This window comes from Papilio polytes, unplaced genomic scaffold (genome assembly GCF_000836215.1).
Source record: "Papilio polytes unplaced genomic scaffold, Ppol_1.0 DF822845.1, whole genome shotgun sequence".
NCBI classification, from domain to species: domain Eukaryota; kingdom Metazoa; phylum Arthropoda; class Insecta; order Lepidoptera; family Papilionidae; genus Papilio; species Papilio polytes.
The window spans coordinates 4,266,464-4,289,890 of record NW_013526359.1 but is presented as its reverse complement, the minus strand read 5'-3'; positions in this window follow the sequence as shown (position 1 = coordinate 4,289,890).

The following is a 23,427-nucleotide window of genomic DNA, read 5'->3' as shown; positions in this document are numbered from 1 at the left end:
GCAAGAGAACGTAAGCTGTCGGCACACTTCTTGCGGAACCTTTTTTAATGCAATACTTTATAGATGTACTAGAAAAGTAATGGTATAGTGCAGTGATTCTCAACCTTTTTTTGTTCCTGCATATAATAACGATTTCAAAATTTTGCGGCACACATAAAAAAAGATAAAAATTATTTATTTATTTATTTATTTATTTATTTAAGTACAACCACAACATATATATTATACACTTACAATGAGTTAGTTGACAGTATCGTTTCTTATATATATGTAAATACTGGCGTACATAACATTTGCTATTACTAATTTAAATAACAGTTATAGGTTTACATTTCGTTTGATTTGAACTTAAAGTGGTACAAATTCTATAATCTACATTGTATTCTAAGTATATATTAAGTAAATTATTTACTTACTACATAAATAGTTTATGACAAAAATATGCAAAATTTAGCGGCACATAAAAGTGCAGCAGCACAGTGGTTGAGAATCACTGGTTAGTGTATCTTGTGTGTGATTGAGCGATCCTATTGGTTCTTACTTAAGCATTATGTGGAACACGAGTGTGGCATAGCCGCTTTTGTCATGTAATACAACCTGTCGAGCCAAGTTCTTAGCGAAGTGCAGTAAAAGCTCCGGCGATTTACTGGATCGTCTACGTGGAAACATTGTTAACATAACCTGTTTAGTTTCTAATGTTTTCTGGTTTCTAACGGTGACGTTAGGGTCTACCCACACTAACTATTGCTGCGATCCATATCTATGTGACGTCTTAAAAGTCTTAATGTCTATTGAGATGGTACGATGGATGTGTAACTACGAGTACCGTCTTCACTAGTCAGAAAGAATAAAACGACTTACCATTTTCTCTAAGAACATGAATCTAATTAACCATCTCATTGGGTACCACAATTGAAAAATTATTCACGAATTTTTTATTCTTAAATTCTTGTAAAATATGTAAATTTATTTATGTGAAAAGCATAAATGAAACTTAAATATTTAACATATACTTAAAATAATACGTAATGTAATAATGTTGATACATTAGGTATTAGTACCGTAGGATCTTGCACTTCTATATGAACATCATCAAACAATATGTATTTGCACTTTACCCACTAACCGGGCATTCACGAGCGTTATGTATGAATAAATACATTTCATACATAATGTATGTACATTATCTACGTTAAATCATTTTAAACATGACATTTGTAACGTGACTGAGCTTGTTCTGCAGATAGAATAATTATTTATTGTGATAATATAGTTATATCGAGTTTATAGTTATTTTTGAATGTCGCTCGGTTAAATAAACAGTTAAAAGTTAGAGCTTAAAATATGTTATGTTTTCTTAGTACAGAACATAATTTATATATTTACTAAAAAAAAACTCAACGTATTTGGTTTGCAATTTTTCGCGGACTGAATTATTCTAGTCGTTGTACTGTTTTGTAACCACATGTATACATTTAGAACAAATTAATTGGTATGTTTTAATCCAGCGCACCGCATGTGGCCATTCTTGTTTTCTTTCGTTGCGGGGACCTGTCGTAAATATGTCTTGACACCATATGGCGTAACTGCGCTATAAATACCCCCATAACATCAACCCCCATAGCGATTGTCGCCTTGAAATAGTACTTAGTATACGTCATAGTTCTTGTTTTTTTTTAATTGAAAGTAATTAAAAATTACTTCCTGCTACGTAATGGTTTCTTGATCTATAAATTGATCATGTTCATTTATCGATACTTGAAATTCTTGATAAATACTATCTCGTTTTTTAAAACAGGACCGGATTCAGTTTTAAGATTTGGCAAGGCCCAAAACGTTAAATGTATTTATTTTTATAATGTAACTAGCTATTTCCGTGCGACTTCATCCGCATAAAATTATGAAAATTTTATTTTATTGTTTACATGTGTCAAATTATCTATTGCAAATGTTAAAATGACATGATGATGACAAACCATGGCACCCTTGCTTCCTTGATGTTGGCAGCAACTTATGGTCTCTTTCCCACATTAGGTTTTTTATCCAAAATATTTACCCCCTAAGTTTAATGGCGTGAAAATATAGAGCCTAAAGCGTTTAGTAAGTGTAGGGCTTTTTATTAAAAAATAAATTTTCAAAAATATGTTGTAATTGCTAACATCTTAGGCAACAGAAGTGTGTGTTTACGCTTTATTAATAGTATAGATAGATGACAATCGTAAAACCGGTACAAGTAGCATCATAGTAGACAAACCCTTATATTATATACACTGAGCCGGCTTTTACTGGCCTTATTTAACTAAAAAAAGTTGAATTATTTTAGATTTAGCGCCAAAATTCTTAAATTATTCGCGTGAAATAATAAAACTGCTACCAGGGGCTCATAAACTAGAGAGAGAGAGTTACGTCATTACAGAACAAATGTTATTGTCTACGTAATAGACGGTATTCGACAACGCGACATTGAAATAAACGGACCTTGGCGTTCTTTCCTTTGTAATTCTTGTTGGTAGTGTTGTCACTAGCACGTATTTTTTTGTATTTTATGACATTTTTATTCCCCATAGATATCAAATACTCGACAATGGTAACTCTTATGGATTGTCGTATTTCCTCATTTAAAATAAGTTTTTCGGTTACGTGGAATAACGAAAATGATTCGGTTAGCTTCCCGAAAACTGTTTACATAATTCGGATCAATAACTCGTTTCGGATATGAAAGTTGATTCAACCAAGACTGCACGTACTCACCACTTATTTTATACGTAGTTGTGGTCTCTCTGTATCTGTTTTCACTTGGCGGTTGACATTTTGTACAGCCGTGGCCGCGCCAGTCGAAATACGGCTTATTATTTCATACATAAGGCGCACTGATGTGTAACCTGCCAAGTGGTAATAGGGCCTTAAAAATCACATTTGTAATTGACATCAGATAGTAAAAATTGTTTATGGCACTGGAAAGTGTTTTAAATATGTAATAAATATTTTTTTGTTTTTTAGTGAATTCAGCAATGCGAAATTGACTCGTAATTTAAAAAAAAAGCCAGTATCAAAATAATTCTCACTCATTACTTGTGTATAAATGTATTTGAATCAGTAAAATAACAAGATATCTTGTACATAGTATAGTTGAATACATATTACGATTAATATTCATTGCGAAACGACACACGTTCTTTAAAATGGCTAAAATAAGACTTGCCACGTTGTAATAAGGTTGTTTTTTGTCTGTAGCTGATAATAAAGGCTCAACAAATTATTCTCATAGCTATAGAATTTAAATTTTGGCTGCGCTATATGTTTACCTCACGCTACTGGCAGAGGCGAAGCTGTCGGACAAATTTATGAACGAATATTTTCGTAAGATCATTAACGAATCTGAATTTAATTATCTAGTGTATTTGTGGTATAGAATGTTTACGTGCATTTTATAGCGATATCAAAACGTTATTTTCGTATTGTATTGTATTCACATTAATTTTATAGTTTTTTGTATCCGAGATCAGTGATGATCGCGAAACCTGTTATTTAACGACTCTTTTTTTTTAAAAAACGTTCGTTTTCCGAACTCAAAATGCCAAGATGATTTTAACAAGAAGTTATTTTTTCTAGAAAGATCGAAAATTACATTGGCGGAACACTCGTATTTTCAATACCATTTTATTACTATTAATTCACGTAGTAACAGTTCTACCTATACAATGTAAAAACTAGCTAGTTGTCAGAAATAACTTTTCTTGCGTGCAGCCTTCGAACGAAAGGTCGTTTTTTATTTACTTTCTCCAACCCCGAACGGTTTTAGAGGTCGAATGTTACACGCCGCCCTTGTTATGCAAATCAGGGTAGTTTTCATTAAATCGTTGCCATTTCTACGCATTTCGACTGCTTCACTAATTGTTACTGGCCATTTAACAACGAATACATTATTGAATTGATAAAATAAAACCTGTTTCACATTTAGTTAAAACTAGTGAACGTAATACAATGCAATACATGCGATTCTTTATGTTCAAAATAGGTACCAACTGTTTTGTCTTTGTGTGTCTGTCCTAACAATTATAACGATACAATGTTTGCAGCTCTGCTTCTCTCATGTGGAACTAGTATTAAGGTATAATGACCCTTCCGTTAAATAATTTGTCATATAGTCTGTCGTTTCTTGTTTATTTCCAGATAAGAAAGCGTGATGTTTTTACCACTTTTTAATAAAACAAATGACTGTCGCTTACCGACAAATTAAAAGCGTCAGATTATCTTTCACTGTAGTTATTTGAACAGCTGTGATGGTTGAGAAATGCAATAAAAAAGTTTAATTTGACAGCTGCTGTCATTTTGGCAACGACACGGTGTTGCAGTTTTGTGTTTTTTTTTATTTTAATTTCTTTTAAAGGTCATAAGACGTTCACCCGAGTCTGGAAATACGTATTTCATATACAACGAGCTACAGTATTACAACAAAGTTGCAATCTAAAGTCATCAAGGGTTGATCTTCCGTGTTGCTAAGACACGAAGCAAGCGTGCTTAGGACTCATATACACTGAGCGCCTATCATCACTGGGGCAAAGTCGCAAACAACAGCTAATTCATAATGCATTTTCATTCACAAACTGTAAGGGTGCAAAACACACTATTCAATATTAATCCGGCAATAAGTCATTATGCTAGCGCCGACACGGATTCAAGAAATGCAATATAATTTGATGTTTAAATCATGAGTCAGTTAGCGTACAATCAGTGGCTGATAAAACGTTCGGTGTGTACACAGCTTAATACGTGACATTTCACGTATAAGTTACGTGACGTAATTCGCGCGTTTCTCTTACGTAACTTCCTGTTTTTGACTAACTCTTTATATAAGAATAGGGTTGCGTTCATGTAAGTTACGTTCTGGCGATGGGTGTTCGAAGAATAAATAAGAAAACTTTACGGCATAAAAGTATGATGGGCTAATTTCTATGCTTAAATACCAATAGCGAGTAAATAACAAAAACGTTGTCTAGACTTATAATCAATAAATTATTCTAATCCTACTCTATGTAACGTACCTGGTCTTGCTAACAGTTTGTAAGTACGTACATACGTAGTAAGTACTAAAAACTCTTCAGTTTTAGATCTGAGACCTTTTATATTACTGTCGGAAGCAAAATTATGCATACTAACGTCATTACAATCGACCTCACGACTCCTATCTGAAACTAGCAAGGGTCATAAACACAATACAATGCATACTTGAGCGTACAAGATACAATTCAAAGTCCTTGTTATTTGTGATAGTTTTTAGCAAGGCAATTACTAATTTCCTTTACATAATTTAACATTGAAGTCGTCTGTTCCATGTACAGTGAAAGAATTTTTTAAATCAGTCTAGTATTATAGTTTTTGCGTTATTTCAATACCTATAAAAATACAAATTTTTCCTCTTTATAATACCAGTACAGACTAGTATACACCAGAATAGTGCCTGTGCTCTACATCAATGTATTTCATCAAGATCCATTCAGTCTTTCAGGCAGTAAACTAACAGACATCCATTCATACTTTCACAATTATAAAATTAGTAAGATTATCTACCCTATTCTCTTCCAACTTATTAAGCAGAACAACATGAGACTACAACGAAGTGAACAGTTCCTACGGTGTTTAAGGATTTTAAAAGCATCCTCTTTCTTTAGTTTTAATTTAACATTTTAACAATGTTTACTTGTCGAATGGAATTTTTCTGTAAATATACTCTTATCATTAACTCTTCCTAATTAATGTTGAGTTAACATTTATTATGACACGATTCCACGCCTTGTAGAATGTTCTACAAATTAACACAATTTTGTTGTTTTCAATACTCGAATTTAATTTGTAGCTTGTATAATCGTTTTATCTATTTACGATCGGCTTCCACTACCGATACGACGACATTAAACATTCTTTACCTATATTTCTTTTTCAGAGAAATTGAAAGTGTAAAATTGTCCTGGAAACTGACCGTTATTCATAAAGGACGGTTCCACTAGTTGCTTATGGTATAGAAAAAGAAACTCAATGAAACGTACTGATATAATCATTAACACAATTTAAAGTGAATTAAACGCGACTCAACTCACGTTTTATCTTACGGTGACGGCATTAGTTTCGGAACCATCGGGTGTCCATCTTTATCAGAAATGAGCGGTCATTAATTTGCTCAAGATAATGTGTTATGAAAGTTTAAACAAATGCATTACATTGCATAATACTTGATGCATGCAGTAGCGTTTAGAATGTTATCGATTGCATATCACTTGAGAATTACACTCGATTTAATTCCTTATAACGTCACTATCTAATAAGTGACGAAGTACCGGTGTACATAGTACCAGTACTTGCATTTATAGTGATGATGAACTAATAAGTGGACAGAATACTAACGTTTCCTATTGATAAGTCAAAAACTATATTGTGCCACACGTGTATTGCTGCAGCGAACACTATACATGTCAGTAGAGCGGGCGCACACCTTTGACTAAACTATCGCACAACTGCTGTGCGATTGTCGAATGTTTCGTAGCCAATTGAACTGTTTAGCACAACTAAAAATCAAGTAGGAATCAAAGCGAGACTAAACAGTTGTACGAATTTAATCAAAGGTGCGCGCGCTCTAAGAGAGATACCACACTAGTGATGAGTCGCCGATAACGCAAATTAGTCTATACAAATTAATAAAAAAGGAATTCGCAGACTACGCTAAAAAGAGATCGTTATATAAATGAAAGTATCGACACAAATGTAGTCATATCATTGTATTACTTATTTTAGTAGTAAAGCTATTTTGGCTTATTATCGTAGTACTCTACATCTATTTGCGTTCGTTAGTGATGTGAAAATGGTCAAATAAAATTAGCTCTATAAAGAATTCAAGGTCACCTCTTACGTAACGTCGGGTAGCAACCATTTAGGTTGTTCACACACCGTAATAATTCTTTTGTTTGTAAATGTATTGTGTAGACGCAACCTTAGATGATTGGGAAAAAGTTTATTTTTTTGTTTTAGCTGCCTTATTAATATCTAGAGAATATGTATCAAAATAAATACTGCAATAAAAAAATGGATTCTTTTCCTTGCGTATGCATATTTTACTTTTTTCTCTCCTATTTTTAAATAGAGAGTATGTTAAAGAAATCTATGTTTTTTGTCGATGTCGCAATTACAATGCTTTATATTTATAAAGCACTAGCTTTCGCCCGCGACTCCGTCCGCGTGGTATTAAAAAAAGAAAAGTAAGTACCCTATGTGTTCTTACTCAGCTCTACATACTCGTATACATAATATGCCAAATTTCATCCAGATCCGTTCAGCCGTTTAAGCTACAAACTCTAACAAACATCCATCCATCTAAATATTTGCAATTATGATATTATTTAGATTTATAAAACTTTGTCGTATTTTCTGTTGTTATAATTAGCATATATATTTTTACATCTAGGTGTATTTTTAGTCGTTATTCTTTATTTCGTTAGTCACGAGACCTTTGACAATCAATGTTATATTGTTTGTGAATTTATGTCATGACCGAAAATGTATGAAAGAAGTTTATTGTCAATACTGAAGTGTTACTACTATTGTGTCGGTTTACCTGACCTATATCATTGACTCATGTCATGGATAAACGGTATTACTTGATACTTAGAAATATTATCTCATTTTCATTGTTCGTAAAGATAACAAAAGAAAAGTGAAGAATCAAGCTTTGTTATTTCATCTTCCTGTAAGATCGTGTTTTTGTATAATAGCTTTCGCCTGCGGCTCCGCCCGCGTGGAATAAAAAGAAACAAAAACAAGTATCCTATGTGTTCTTCCAGATTATCCTCTACATCTGGGCCAAATTTAATTTAAATCCGTTCATCAGTTTAGGCTATAAACTCTAACAAGCATCAATCTAAACTTTCGTATTTATAATATTAGTAAGATATGTATGGTAAGATACATATGTTACTCTTATAAAGGCGAAAACACATATCAGTAAACTAGTATGCCAGGTACTGGCACAATTTTTTTTTTATTTCTCTTTTAACAATACAAAAACAATTAAATCTAGCTTAATCTAAAAAACGCTAAGTAAACCTCAATGGGTTTTTACTATTTTTTTAATTAACACATGCCAGTAAAATATATACGACATCGTATGACACGAGACTTGCCAGCGTTCCCTTGGCATGCAAGTGTGCCAGTTATAACAGCAATACTACGGTACGAGACAGTTTTCAGAACATTCAATGCAGTTTTTAAAAGGTAACTTATATGTTCCTAGCCTCAGTATGTCTTAAGTTTTATGTTTAAAAAGATTAAGTCAAAACAGAGCTCTGAGAAGTATGATTAACAAAGTTAGGTAAAAATAGTATATTTTCTAGAACATTCATGATAGAAAATCGGATCGGAAGACTTAGAATCTGTATCAACTGAGCTTAGCCTTGTTTGCAGCCGTACAAAGGTGGTTGCATAAATGACACAATGGCATAGTTACCACGTTTTGTGACAATTACATGGAAATACTTTAACTGTGAATGTGCTTTTATACCTTAAAATATAACATATTAGCTCGGGTCTTCGTCCGTGCGGAAATGAAAATTGTAATAAATATAGCCTATGTTACTCAGTGATAACGTATCTATTTATTGGTGAAAGAATCTTTAAAATCGACCCAGTAGTTTTTGAGTTATTCCAATACATACAAAAATAAAAATCTTTCCTGTCTATAATATTAGTATAGAAAAAGTAAAACGCCCACAGCCCGAAGGATATTGATTACAATCTGCCAGACGATTCGATTTGTTTTAACATAATTTATGTAAATACTGGAATAGAAGATTTCTTTGCGCATAACGAATTCAGATCCTTCAGAAAATAATTTTTTAGGATCTTCTTAAATTATATGTTGTTTGGATATAATAGTTATAGTATAATAATTTGAAAGAAATATTTGTTGATGTAAAAACTACTGACGTCTTATCATAGTGGTGTTAGTTCAAAATTGCTATAATATTTCTGCGTGTTATTCTCAAATATGAGATTTTACACAAAAATTTCATTGAGAAATGAAGTTTTATAACCACAGGACGATTCTATCACGTGCTCTCAGAAACATAAATTCTCATTTAATGTTTATCCTCGCTATTTATGTTAATGCGGCACTAATCGATGGTAATCATTTCACGTGAGCGTGTATATAAAATAGCGTGTTTACAATTTTATACATAGTTAGTTATATATATATGGTTTTATACCGAGCAGGATCTGTTCCATACAAAGAATATAGAATCCATTTTATAAATATAAAAGCTTACAATTCGTTTTAATAAAACTGCACAAAATATAGTTATCTCTGTTATTTTCAAAGAAAATGAACGCGATGTCGATATGTTTCTGTATGATACATTTTAAACTTATTAATATAGCAATCTATATCACATTTTAAAGAACTAATTCGATAAACATAATATGACTTATATCTAGGATTGTTTTGCTAAAATATCTTTGATATACTATTTACGAACATTCTTTCTAACCAGTCCAATGAAACGTGTTTTAAAAGGATAAAATATTGTAATTCGTATTCGATTTCGTATCTAACAGACTATTTACCCCATTTGGTTTATCCGAAAGAAAATTGTGTTTATTTAAACAAAACACGCGATCGATTAAATTACATAAGAATCGTGCACTTTGCGTTACAACGAGATGCAATTATTAATTATAGTGAGGATAAAATCCGCAAAAACAGGATTTCGACCCAAATTGGCATTTGCATCAGAATCTTGTTTAATCTTTTGTTTTTTTACAATGTTTTGTTGCTCAATATCCCTCTTGATGAAGTTTTCTGTCAGATACAATTATTAAAAATAAGCTAGAAGAAGAAAAAGAATCTTCGAAGATGATGAGAAAAAGTAGGATATTACTAAAAGATCAATCCCCCCCCTATATTGAAATGGTCTTTGTCGTTCTATCTTCGTCGTTCTTAGTCGGATTCAACGATCTTGATGCTTCAAAACGTTCATCGGGGTTAAGAATTTATTGCGCATTAACAGAGATGTTAGTAACAGAAATACAATAATAAAACAAAACACAACCGCAACCCGGAATACGTCAATATATAATTAAAAACAAATAACAAAGTAATAAGAGATTAACGGTTATTGACATTTCACGATACAGGAAAATATATTGTGAAACTAAACAGTCAAGGTCTTTAAGTGTATTTATTAAAACTATAGACAGAAACAAAAGTTATACTCTTTGAATTAAATTAATTATCTACAGGGTGTCCGAGAAAGTCGTACAATGGACTACCACAGATTCCTTGGTCGAAAATTTGTTGATATGACCCAACTTACCTCTATGTAAAATAATTTCTTTGGGCAAGTTATGTCATACTAGCTTTCGCCCGCAAATCCATCCGCGTGGAATAAAAAAAAACAAAAGCAAGTAGCCTATGTATTCTTTCGCATTCACGATGTTAGTAAAAAAATACGAAGTTTTTTACCATTTCTAGTAAATTTAAATAATATACTTCTTATGACATCAGACTTGTTTATTTTTCTTAATAAAAAGTCGTTGGGAAATCCCGATTAAAATATAAAAACGTTTACATGCATAAATGTGCCAAAAAACGTGCTATTTTAAATCAAATAATAAAATGATAAATCTATTTCGGGCATTTATCCGAGTTTCCTTTCACATTGCTTCGTTAAAAAAACAGTTTGTGTATCACTGAATTAACTAAAAATAGCTCTATTTTAGTTACAAAAAAACTTAATAAAGAAAAACGCATAAGATTAGATACATTTTTATTATTATTTTAAGAATCTAGAATAACTCGACTAAAGACAAAAAGGCCGGAATCAAACCTACAGCCACTAAATCGGTAATACCTTTAACTACAGGAGAACCTCGATAACTCAAACCTCGATAACTTAAAAACCTCATAACTTCAAAAAATAATATGTTCCCTTCCCACCAGAGCCCAAAACCTCTATAACATAGACCCTTGATAACTTAAAACCTCTTTAACTTATCAAGGTGCTACTGTATTAGCTTATTACCTTTTTAACGATAAGATTATATTGTTTATAGAAACATGCATTTCTTACGTATCCTTTTTGTCAGCATTTTAGCTATATTTAGAGACAATACATGCCCTTAGCATCCTGCTTTATCACTTACTAATATCAAGTTACTGAGTATAACGGTTCAAAGAAAGCTATTTCAGCGAGAAAGCAAATTGTCACAGTGTAGTGTTACACAGAGGTACAAAGACTACGTAGGTATATACTTTCATGCCCGCATAATGCTAGTCACTAGAATACAATAGTGTATTGAATGACATACGGTGAGTCAGGCAACGCTTTGCATATAATGTTAAGTTATTTAATTTATTTTAAATTTTTAATTAGTAGCGACACCTAATTACATATACACTTTGAAATCGTACTATTTTTTATACAAAATAGATAGGATTGTAATCGCATCTTCAGTATGAAAGTTAGTTTAAATTGCAACAAATTGTTCGACGGATAAACTGTTTATTTTTTTAAATAAAAATTGTAGTTTTTTGTTAATCTTACTAAATTATAAATGCGAAAGTTTAGACGGATGGATGTTTGTTAGAGTTTGTAGCTTAAACGGGCTGAACCGATTTCGATGAAATTTAGTATAGATGTAGAGGATCGTCTGGAACAACACATAGGCCACTTTTTTTTAATCCCAAGCGGACGGAGTCGCGGGCGTTAGCTAGTTTACTAATATTTCCTTTATCCTTCCAACTAAGCTCTAGGGTTGTACTAGGATATGGTTCACAATAGTCGAATGGCGGGATTCGAAACCTCGGCCGTAAGATCGGTAGACCGTACCCCAAACCATTAGCCTATTGGCGCTAAAAAAGATGCAAGTGTAAATGACAAAATTTTCAGACGCGATTATTTCTGATAGCAATCGACATTTAAAACGATGAGAATTTTATTACACATAACTGGTTGTTTTATTTATTTTTTATGATCTTGACTTCTAAAGTTTACTTTATCGAGAACAACGGATCCGTTGTAGCTTCGCCGTAAGTGTTTGTTTTTAAACACTCGTAACGGGTCAACAACTGTCCTAATTAAATCAACCGCAGTTAGTGTAGTGTTAATGTACTCGTATATCAGTGGAAACGCACCGTAATTAATATTACATCAGTGGAAACACAGTGTTAATATACAAATAAGAACGTTCTTTTCTCCATTTAAATAAAAAAGACGTTTCGAGATTATCACAACTTCATCTGCAAATGTTTTGAAATGTTACTAGAATTAAATTTAAATAAAAAGATTGTTTAGATGAACGGATCCGGAGTGTCAACGTTTAATAATATAGCAGTTGCTACACGGGTAGATTCTAAATATATCTACATCTCTTTCCTGTGTATAACGTTGAACAGAGAAGAATGCATTTCTATAGATAGAATGATCTCGAGAATGTTCGTTATGAAATTATATAGTGTTTCAAATAGTTTATGTTCTTATATGTTATGAATGCAGATTTCAACATCGGTAATTCATTTGATAAAATTACTAAAAGTTTATTGGACTTTTGTAATCTGCTAACTCCCGATAAAATTATAAAAAAAATTATGTCGCGAAGATTGGCGCGCGGTTTTTTCCGGATGATTCTACACACTGTTATTTCGCATCGCTGCCAACCCACGTGAGTCTAGGCTTAGATGTTTTTTTCTTATTTTTCAATTGTATCCGCTTTTCTTACGTTTATCCTCAACAAAGAGGCGATCTTACGTCGATGTAGGAAGCTGTCAAGAAGTCAAGGTCGTATTGTAACACGTTGTAAACAAACAAGTCTAGGAAACTAGACAAACATTAAACAAAAAATATAAGCACTGGTTTTGTATTATAATTATTCAGTACACGCGATCGTAAGATAAAATGCTGGATTTATACGGAGTATAATACTACAAATGCTTTTAAATTAAACAGCAAGGGTGAAGTAAAAGATAAATTTTATGACCTTTATTTCCTAGTCATTTTACTCTCATATTTGAAAAAACTTGAGATTAGTAGTAATTAACTATAGCCTATGTTACTCACAGATGAATTTCCTTTCTAATGGTAAAAGAATTTTTAAAATAGGCCTAGTAGTTTTTGAGTTATTTCAATACATACAAAAATACAAATCCTTCATCTTTATAATATTAGTTTAGATAATACTACAAATGCTTTTAAGTGAAACAGCAAAGGTAAAGTAAAAGTTATATTTTATGACGTCTATTTGAAAAAACTAGAGATAACAACTTACATAAGCGTTAAATTACATAAGTCAGTTATGGTTTTCTGTACAATATTCGAACGTGGTCAGTGAATTTAATTCTTCGACTACACCGTTTACAAACTTCGTATCTTTAATTGGAATGTATCGTATATTATTTTAACAATATAAGCTGTATCCTTTCATTCAATTCACAATTAGGACCATTGTGACGCGACCCGCATACAAGCCACCTGTCATTTACCAACAGTTACAAAGAATTGCACCGGACATCCATACAAAAATCATATTAAAATTGTATGGAGCCAGGTGGAACTCACTGAGTTTTAACAGGTGTAAATTTCATATGGTTACATGTTCGAAGTTACGCTTAATTACGCCGTTTTAAAAAAAAATTAAAACACGAAGATTGGTACATTTTCCGTGTATTTCTGACTAAATATGTGGAAAAACTTGTTGCTATCTCTATTGTTTAAAAGAGAATGAAAAGGATGGCATCATTTTAAACATTATTTAAAAAATTTGTTGATTAATTAGCTGAATTATCTTATTTAGTTCGATTTACTTCATTAGTCACTTTCTAAGGTCAACGAACGGTTTGACAGTGTTTCAGTTCATTGTCTTCGATAAACTCATGTTACGTTCTCAGTAAAAATACGTAATGATGACAAACCGTGATCAACAGGGCCGTGTTGACAGTGGTCATTGCAACCTTATTATGTGTTGACTAGATCAGCATTATTATTACGACGGTCAACATCGCCGGTGATATCGGTGTACTGTTCGAATTATTAAAAAACTTCAAATTGTAACATTGAACTAAGTTTTTGTAGATACTTTTATTAAACTACTAGCTTTTCCCCGCGACTACGTCCACGTGAAATTTAAAATGAAACCTATTTTTGCCATAACGTTGCTTACTAATGGTGAAAGAATTTTTTATATCGGCTCAGTAATTTTTGAGTTATATCAATACATACAAAAACGTGTAGTTGTTTTTTTTTTTTAGATTTTTGTATGTATTGAAATAACTCAAAAACTACTGGGCCGATTTTAAAAATTCTTTTACCAATAAAAAGCTACATAATCAGTGAGTAACATAGGCTTAGATATTCTTATTATTTTTTTTATTTCATGCCAGCGAAGTCGCGAGCAATAGCTAGTTAGAGATATAGTTAGAGATTTAGACTTCGACAGTTATATTGCTTCGAGTACCTATAAGTGAGTATTTATCATTGACCTATAGAGTTGCGAAACTCGATCTCGTTGACATGTCACATGTCTCCTATGTGTTAAGGTCTTGAGCAAATGTTGCAGCATATACTTGAATTTTGCCCAACTTTTTACAAATATAACTTGCACAGACAAACATGGATCAATCTTGCCCGATGAGACACGCTATTGTGGATTGGTTTTGAAAATATATATATTCTACATAGATATATAAAATGTCACTTTAGTTTGTGTAAATAAGATAGAATAGTTTGATACGCAAATGAAGTATCGAATTAAATTTGTATGTAGGCAAATGCCGTACTTAACAGACAGGTATCGTAGTGCCGAAACAAACACGCATAGCGAACAATTATGAACGATCGATATTCGGTTTAAATAAAATTTATCGAAATTAAATAAAATTATTGTTTTCTCATAACTAGTTTAGAGGACAATTCTAGTATTGATTATAGTGTAGAGAATTTAGAGATGACCATAAAAATAGCGACATCCAATCCATCCCAACTAAATTGTCAAACTAATCTATCTTATTTAGACAAACTATAAGACGTTATCATAATTTAGTTTCACTTAACACCGGTTCATATATTTATTTAGACTATAATACTAAATATAGCTAATTTTGTTCTTCCTTATAAGTAAGAAAAAAAGGTTACATTCACAGTCTTTAATTAATAAAGAAATTGCCATTAAGAGCTGTCTTACTAACCGACTTACTGCCAGTTTATGACAAAGAGAAAATGGGATGCAGTTATTGCTGTAACGTAAAAGTATGGTTAGATAAGTCTTCGTAATCTTTACATCTACATAAATTTATAATTGAAATTTAATCGCACAACCGTTTTACGATTGTCGATTTCGTAGACAACTGTTTAGTTGCACAACTAAAAATCGAATAGTTTGAGAATCTCCATACTTATAGGAATCAAAGCGAGACTAAATAGTTGTGCGATAGTTTAGTCGAAACTTACGAGCGCTACATTGTTATAAAAGCCTTAGGAAGACAATGAATGTATGAAGATTACAAACCATTGTTACTCAATTTGTTTCCGTCCATCTTTCGTGTCGCCTTCAAGGTGCATATTTACTTGCAATGTCAAAATAGTTTTGTATTACGTCATACAATATTAACGTTGTGGGTTTTCAATGCCAAAGCAGTAATAGAAAATACATCTTTCGTCTTAATTTTTTAATGAGAAAAAAAGAGATGACAACACGTGCTTGCATCAAGCTCTTTTTACATTTTTACTGATATTATAAAGTAGGAATGTTTTTTTTTTGTATTTAACAATTAAATAAAGAACTTGTAGACTGATTTCGAAATTTCGTTCACCGTTAGAAAGTTACATTATCAGTGTTATTTTTTTTTATTTCTGCGTACGAAGTCACGAGCAATAGCTAGTCTATTAATAGGTAACATATTTAACAAAGACAACGCTTTTGTAATTAAAATAAACGTCAAATCGGTTCTTCTATTTCATTAAAAAGTGTATTTATAAAAGTACCAAAATGTCAGATATCTGAACATACAAATGAGGTCGGCAATTTTTTTTTCAAGCTACATGTCACATACGTCAATGGAAACCGAGCAGGAAATGAAAAACACTTGCTTTACTCGCTCACGCGTAATATTTTAATTGCAACTAACCGCATGAACTTTGTATATTAATAAAGTCGCTTCGCTATAATCTGACAGCATTATAATTTAACTTTACACAAAATCAGTATTATAAAATCGCGGTTAAATTGTTAATTACGGCATTATACGAAATGACTGGTACAAGTCAAATTGCAAAATGTCGTACTGACCTACATAATGCGTTATCGTTGATAACCCACCTAACCTAATCTGAAAATTAAGTTTATAAATGGACTTGTGTTGAGTATAGATTGGAGTATTTTTTAAAGAATAAAACTAGTTGTTACAAATAGACAAATCCAATAAGACAATATCTTTAGGGATATGACATAGGCTGTCAGAGAGGGGCGAAAGCATTTGCTCCTTCCCCTTAAAGTCCAAATTTGTAAAATTATTATATAAAGTACTTAAAAATACAACGGTGCCTAAATGCTTAAGACGCCTACATAGATAACTCAAAAACTACTTTTCAGTTTTTCAATTAAAATATATTCCATATCTTAGTAACCATTTTGCTCGGAATGAAAAAGGGTTTTTACTACTAACCCTCCTTTGACTATCATGCCGGCTCCCCTCCCTATACTTATGCTGCCGTCGCCCATGGACAAAATGATTAATAAATCAAGAATTTGCAAATACGACATAAACTGTAACCGTCATGATCCTTATTGCTTTCGTACAAATCAAATATTTGTCAAGCTAAATGTTGACTATGATAAACCCTACCTATTAAAGATTAACCCATATCCCTATCTCACTATCCATATTTACAAAACTGTAAGTAGGTCAAGGATATAAGATGAAATGTAAATGTAATTTCATGTGGCAGAAATGCGAATGTTAAGATGGATGTGTGGGGTAACACGAATGGATAAGATACGAAATGTGTATATTAAAGGAAGTTTGAGAGTAGCCCCCGTAGTAGAGAAGGTATGGAGTAAAAGGTTAACATGGTATGGGCATGTTATGAGGAGGGATGAATCGCATGTTACAAGGAGAACGTTAGTTATGAGTGTGGTGCACGGTTCTATTAATTTCGTCTGTATAAAATCTTGCAATTTGTAACGAAAATTGATTACAAAAAACTTTGTTGTTTTGTTAAGAGAGTGTAGTTTGTTTTGACGTTTGTGACGAAATTTTATTTTCATTAGCGTTATATTGGACATAGCAGAAGTGACAATCACATAAACGAGTACTTACGATGTCTACAAAGGTAGAAGACCAGAAGAGTACGAATGGAAAGAGGTTATGCGTAAGAAAGGAGTGAATTCCGATATTACCGATGAAAGAGATGTATGGAAGATACTCGTAAGTACGTACTGTGCAGACCGTGTGTAAGGATATAGATACACCATCTCGTTTTCTTTCAGAAAAAAAAGGATATGTTCTAAATTCAAATACAAATCTTGCGGTAGAAAGTCACGATTAGTGCGTGATATTTTAAGAACTGTTAATTCGATTTCATAATGATTACGTTTATCGAGGTATGTGTACAACTAGTGAACACAAACATGTAACAATAGATTGTGTAAACGTTATACAAGTGTTAGAGCTGAAAGCATTGTTGGCCTAACTGGCCGATATTTCGATAAGTCGAGCGGTTTGCAGTAATCACTAGTCAGAACTGGTAAGTTCAGTCACATGATACACAAACAGGTCGATTGGTATAGAATATTTCAAATGTTTTAACAGCTAGGAACATGGTATTCATTGCGCAGAATACAATAAGTGCAGCGTGGGGTAAAGTGATTCGGAAGACTACTTTGTCAAGATATTTCAAAAGACTTATCATCATCAACTTGCCCTTATCTCTACGGTGTGTTGGCACAGTATTTACTGCTCTTTCATACATTTCTATCAGCCGTCATATCTGAATCCACTCCCTCCATAAGCATATCCTCTTTCACAAGACTTTTAGACGGAATATAATTTTTAAGGTTTATGAAAATATTACCACCATCTGGTGGTTCTATATCAGCACTAATATCTAAATTCGCTTTATTATTTTGAATGAATGTACATAAAGGCTATATTCCAATGGTTCCACTAAAACAATGAACTAAGATTGCAAAGTACAAGGGTTTCGCAAATACTACGTGGGGTAATTAATTAATTGTACAGAAGTAACTCAATTGCAGCAAATTGTTGCCGCACAATGGGAGTAATTGATGTTCGAACTGCAGAGAATTGTATTGTTTTACGAGCTTTGGAACTTAATACACCTTATATAGGCGGTTGATATTAAAACATACGGTAAAAGAAAACATCCCGAGGAAAAATATTAAAACTTGCAGTTAAAAAATTGGACATATGTCAACAATCCCGCACTATAGGTTGGTTCACCAAAGTCTAATCACGCTAAACTTAGGTCAACACGAATGTACTACTACTATGTCTATGGTCAATTATTAGAAATAAAAAAGCGAGTTAGACAAAGGGCTATAGTTCCCAAGTTGTACATAGACAACGACGAAAAAATTGTAATTTTAAATTGATAAATAGAAAAACAAGTATCAGGCATTTTTAAAGGATCCGGTTGAAATATGGACTGAAAAAAGTAGATGCACTAAAATTTAAATCCAATGAAATGTTTTTTTTTTCTTATTTATAGAGTAAAATGAATGGAATTGCACAATACTGGTAACAATGTCGTTTGTTACTCTTCATTCATAAAGAAATAAAACCAACAAATCTTATTTCTTTTTCATACGGATATCGTGGCGATGTTTCGAGATCGACAAAAAGGTCAATTAAGATGTGTCCGCTCCGTTTGCCGGATTGATTGCGAACCGCAAAAACCACAAGCCGAGGAAGTGTTCTGTTTCACTGATGGTGGAAATTATGGAGTTCCAATGTTTCCCTACGCCTAAAGTACTATCCTAAGTGAAATTGTAGTTCATAACGTAGCATTATAATGCAATGCGGTCGTTCAACTTCCATTTGAATTAATGCAGTGCATTTTATATTCATAGAATAAATAAAATGACAATTCAGTCGATGCTTACTCTTATATTTTCAGAGTAAATTAAAAAAATAAAAGAGTTAGGGCTTTTTCAATGTTGTAAATACTAAATTGAAATTCCGCTCTAAGAAATTACGATAAAACGGGTTTAATTGTCTACCAATTACAACTTCCTTGCACGTGACGCAACCTTCGTTCCTTCGTCTAAAAAAAACGATAGCACAATACGATCCAGTGTCAATGCCGCACCATCATTAGGGTCCAAGTTCGTGACCTTGGGGCGACCTCAAGGTAGCACGCGAGGGGCGACGCTACCCTTTCTGTAAGGCCAACCACTAATGTCGATTTTAGTATCGACATGCTTAGTAAAGAGTTTGACGTACAAGAGAAAAGTCGATATCGATATCGATAATCTTATACAAAATCAAAAGCTCAGTATGAAAGTACGAATAATTGATTTTTTTTGTAGATAGTGTAGTAACATAGTAGATAGTGTAGTGCGTATTTTTCGATGGATCAGATATTTAAATAGTTTAGCATCCATAGATAGCATAATATCTATAGATAAGATCGCATTTCCTGTATGTCGATACAGAATATGAGTGTCTTTAAACATTTTGTCTTATCAGTAAAATTACCGGGAAATAACGTTATTTTCTTTTATTGTAGACTTAAATTATCTTTCTTTTATTTTCTTAGAAATCTCAAATCTTACGTAGCAACGTGCCAACTGAAGCGTCAAGTACAATGTTGTAAATTGAGAAATTACTAATTAACAATAATTACTTATCGTCACTTGTGATATGAAACATGATTTAAATTTAGGTCAATCAGGTTATTGGTGCATAAAAATATATTTATCGAAATTTAAACTCAAACTTACCGTGTTATTTAATTCACTTACCGTAATTCCAATGCTGTATCAAAACTTAGTGATGTTTTCTTTAAAAACTGAAAATACAATATCGATAACACGATCAAGAACAACTCTATACTAAATAAGTCGATTCACCACCCCCATGGTCGTGGCGAAGGACGTTCTTGGCTCAGTCATGGTCACCATAACCTCGCGGTAATGACCACAATAACCAACTTCCGGGACTTTCCGCGCTTTCTATTGAATTGCTTTTATGCCCTTGATTATTAATTTGTATATCCTTCTGTTTTATTTATACAAAAATCTACAATAATTCTTATTATTACAAGTTTTTTTTTAATAAGATAACATTCGATAAGTCCTATTATTTATCAAAGTTAACGAACATGTTTTTATTGTGATAAGGAAAACCTAAGTCAGGTTTGTTTCTAGATTTAGTATTTAATTACGTCACTTATGAAATGAAAGTTAAAATCAGGAAGACATTTGTGTTATACTTTTTTATATTGAATTATACTTTCGATTGTTACAATCTAAATTGGAAACAGGACGAAATGGTTTTTATCGTTCTGCATTCTTGTCACACGTACCTTAAGTGCATTATGTTTATAGCTATAAAACTGGCAGATTACATTTTTCGTGTGGCAACCGCGATAACGGTCATTCACCTCGGTAGCTGAGGGAAATGTGTGGCAACACTGGAATAACTGTTATGATTATTCTCTACACAGTTGGCAACATTATCAGATATATGCAGACTGTGTCCGGCATCCCTCAGTACGAAACTCCACTATCGAAATCGTCTTGCAAAAAACAAAATATGTTGCTATCACAGTTATTTTAAGTTGAATAAAAGAAATGGGTATATGCTTATGTATGTCAGTAGAATCTGTGAAACAAGCTTGTTGATGCCAAAAACATATGTAATAACTGGCGCATTGTACTTATTGATATAAAAAACATACAGACGAATTGAGTACCTGCTTCTTTTGGGAAGTCGGTCAAAAATCAAGATATTTTTAGTTGCTTCCAGTGAGATTTAATTCAACTGCAAACAAGGAATTTAGATAAATCCACATTGCGTAAGTTCTTCCAACCCGCATACGGAAGTTTATACATACAAATGTAAGTATTTATATGCGGAACGTTTGGCGACATTGTCCGCGAATTAATTTTGTAATCACGGTTTTATAAGATACAAACTTTACGACTGCTCGTGGATAGCTACGAGCGCGTCCTGACTGGGTTTTGAATGCAGTGATACTTGTAATGATGTATAACATGTTTCACATTATCTTTGAAGAAAAATACACAATAATAATGCAGGAATACAAGTGACAAGCCAGTGAAAAAAGATTTATGTTGTATTGAGTGCATTGTCTCATGCGGTATCTCGAGCCACTATTAAGTTTGGATAGTACTATACTATCAGCTGTTTGCGATTTGTTAATATCTCCACGTATAACCTTGTTCTGGTAGGAAGTCTGTTTATAGTATTATGTAGGTTTTTATGTAACGTTTATACAGCATTTGGAATTAGGCGTTTTATTGACTTGATAACATTTAAATGTTTTGGTACGTTATTTTATTACTATTTGCTTTTTAAAATGTATGATGTTATAGCTATGTCCGCATTACCTTGATTGATAATGATATATTATGTTGTACTATCATTATGCACGGTGAAAAGAGTGCGCTCACTTGAAACTATTTCACGCAATTGTTTTGTCTCGCTTAAATTCCTTGATCTTATATGGAAGTCCACACAGTATTCGATTTTACTTCTGCAAATAAATAGTTGAATTTACTGCGAAACAATCGACAACAGTTGTGCACACAACAGTTGTGCGATAGTTTATTCAAAGGTGTGCGTCCGCTCTTACACCTTCAGTTTTAAGTCAGTTACCATTTTGTCAAAAACGATGGACGAGTTAAGAATATTCTTATGGCAACATTATGATAAGTGTAAGTCTTAAAACTATTTCATCATAGTAAGACTGTCTTGTATGATGTGCGCTTCTTGTGTTTGTTTTAAAGTATCGATCGATGTAAGTGTAGAATCCTTAGAACAAAGGCAATTGACCCAGTGCGGCGGCCTGCCAACACAATAGCCCCTCGCTGTCTGTCGTGTACCCTCACTATGTTGCCAACTTGCATAAGCTTTAAAACTTAGTACGAAAATGTAATACAATAGACAAAGTCATTTAGGAGATCTCATAAGATATGTCTTATCTTTGTAATTGATTAATGTTTCAACTAATTCGCATTGCGCTAATGTTGAGTAAGACCATCTCTAAATTATAGCAAGACGAGCAGTTGCCCGCGACTTTGTCAGCGAGGTATTAGAAAACATAGGAACTATATAAATTACAAAAAGCTACGTATCCCTCGGGAATCGGACATTTCTCGGAAATGAAGCTAATCCATGTGTACTCCAGACTTTGTTTTATGCCTGTGCCAAATTTCAATAAGATATGTTGAACCGTTGCAGAATGATCGAGTAAACATTAAAATATATATCCCGGGATAAAAAGTAGCCTATGTGTTCTTCCAGAGTATGTTCTAAACCTGTGCTAAATTTCATGGAGATCCGTTCAGCCGTTTAGGCTACAAACGCTAACAAACATCCATCCATCCATCTATCCATCTAAACTTTCGCATTTTTAATCTTAGTTAGATTGAGTCAGAGCGCGCACACCTTGGAGTAAACTATCACAGAACTGTTTAGTCTCGCTATGTTTCCTATGAGCTTATATGGGAATGCGCACACTACTCGATAGTTGTGCAACTAAACAGTTGGATGGGCTGCGAAACAATAGACAATCGCACAACATTTAAAATTAGTCAAAGGTGTGCGCCCGCTCTTATGAAGACGTGAATCAGCTGATGTAAATAGAATAACAAGAAGTAAACGATACAAAAAATTTGGATAAAGTTAAGAATGTGTATATTAGAGGAAGTTTGAAAATAGCGTCAGTGGTGGAGAAATTGAAAAGCAAAAGGTTAGCGTGGTATGGACATGTTATGCGACGAGACGATGGGGACATAAACCAGAAAGTGTTAAGAATGAACGTGGAAAACGAAGAAAACCGAAGGAAACCGAAGAAAGTATGGATGGATTGTGTGAAAGAGGATATGCTTAAGAAAGGAATGGATTCAGATATGATGATACGGCTGATAGAGATGTATGGAAGAGCAGCACATACTGTGCCGATAAATAAAAATAAACTCATAGTAAAGTTAACTCGCCATCCTTGAAGTTATATGTACAATAACATCAGTATTAGTAGAGTTACGAGCGTTGTTTCAGCAACTAGTTAATCGTTGAACGTCTTTACACGACGGCGCACATTGGGCTGAATCAAGTTGCTCCATAGACAACTTTATCTGATGTTTGAAATGTCTCTTTTTTTTGCTTGAATGTGCTTTGTA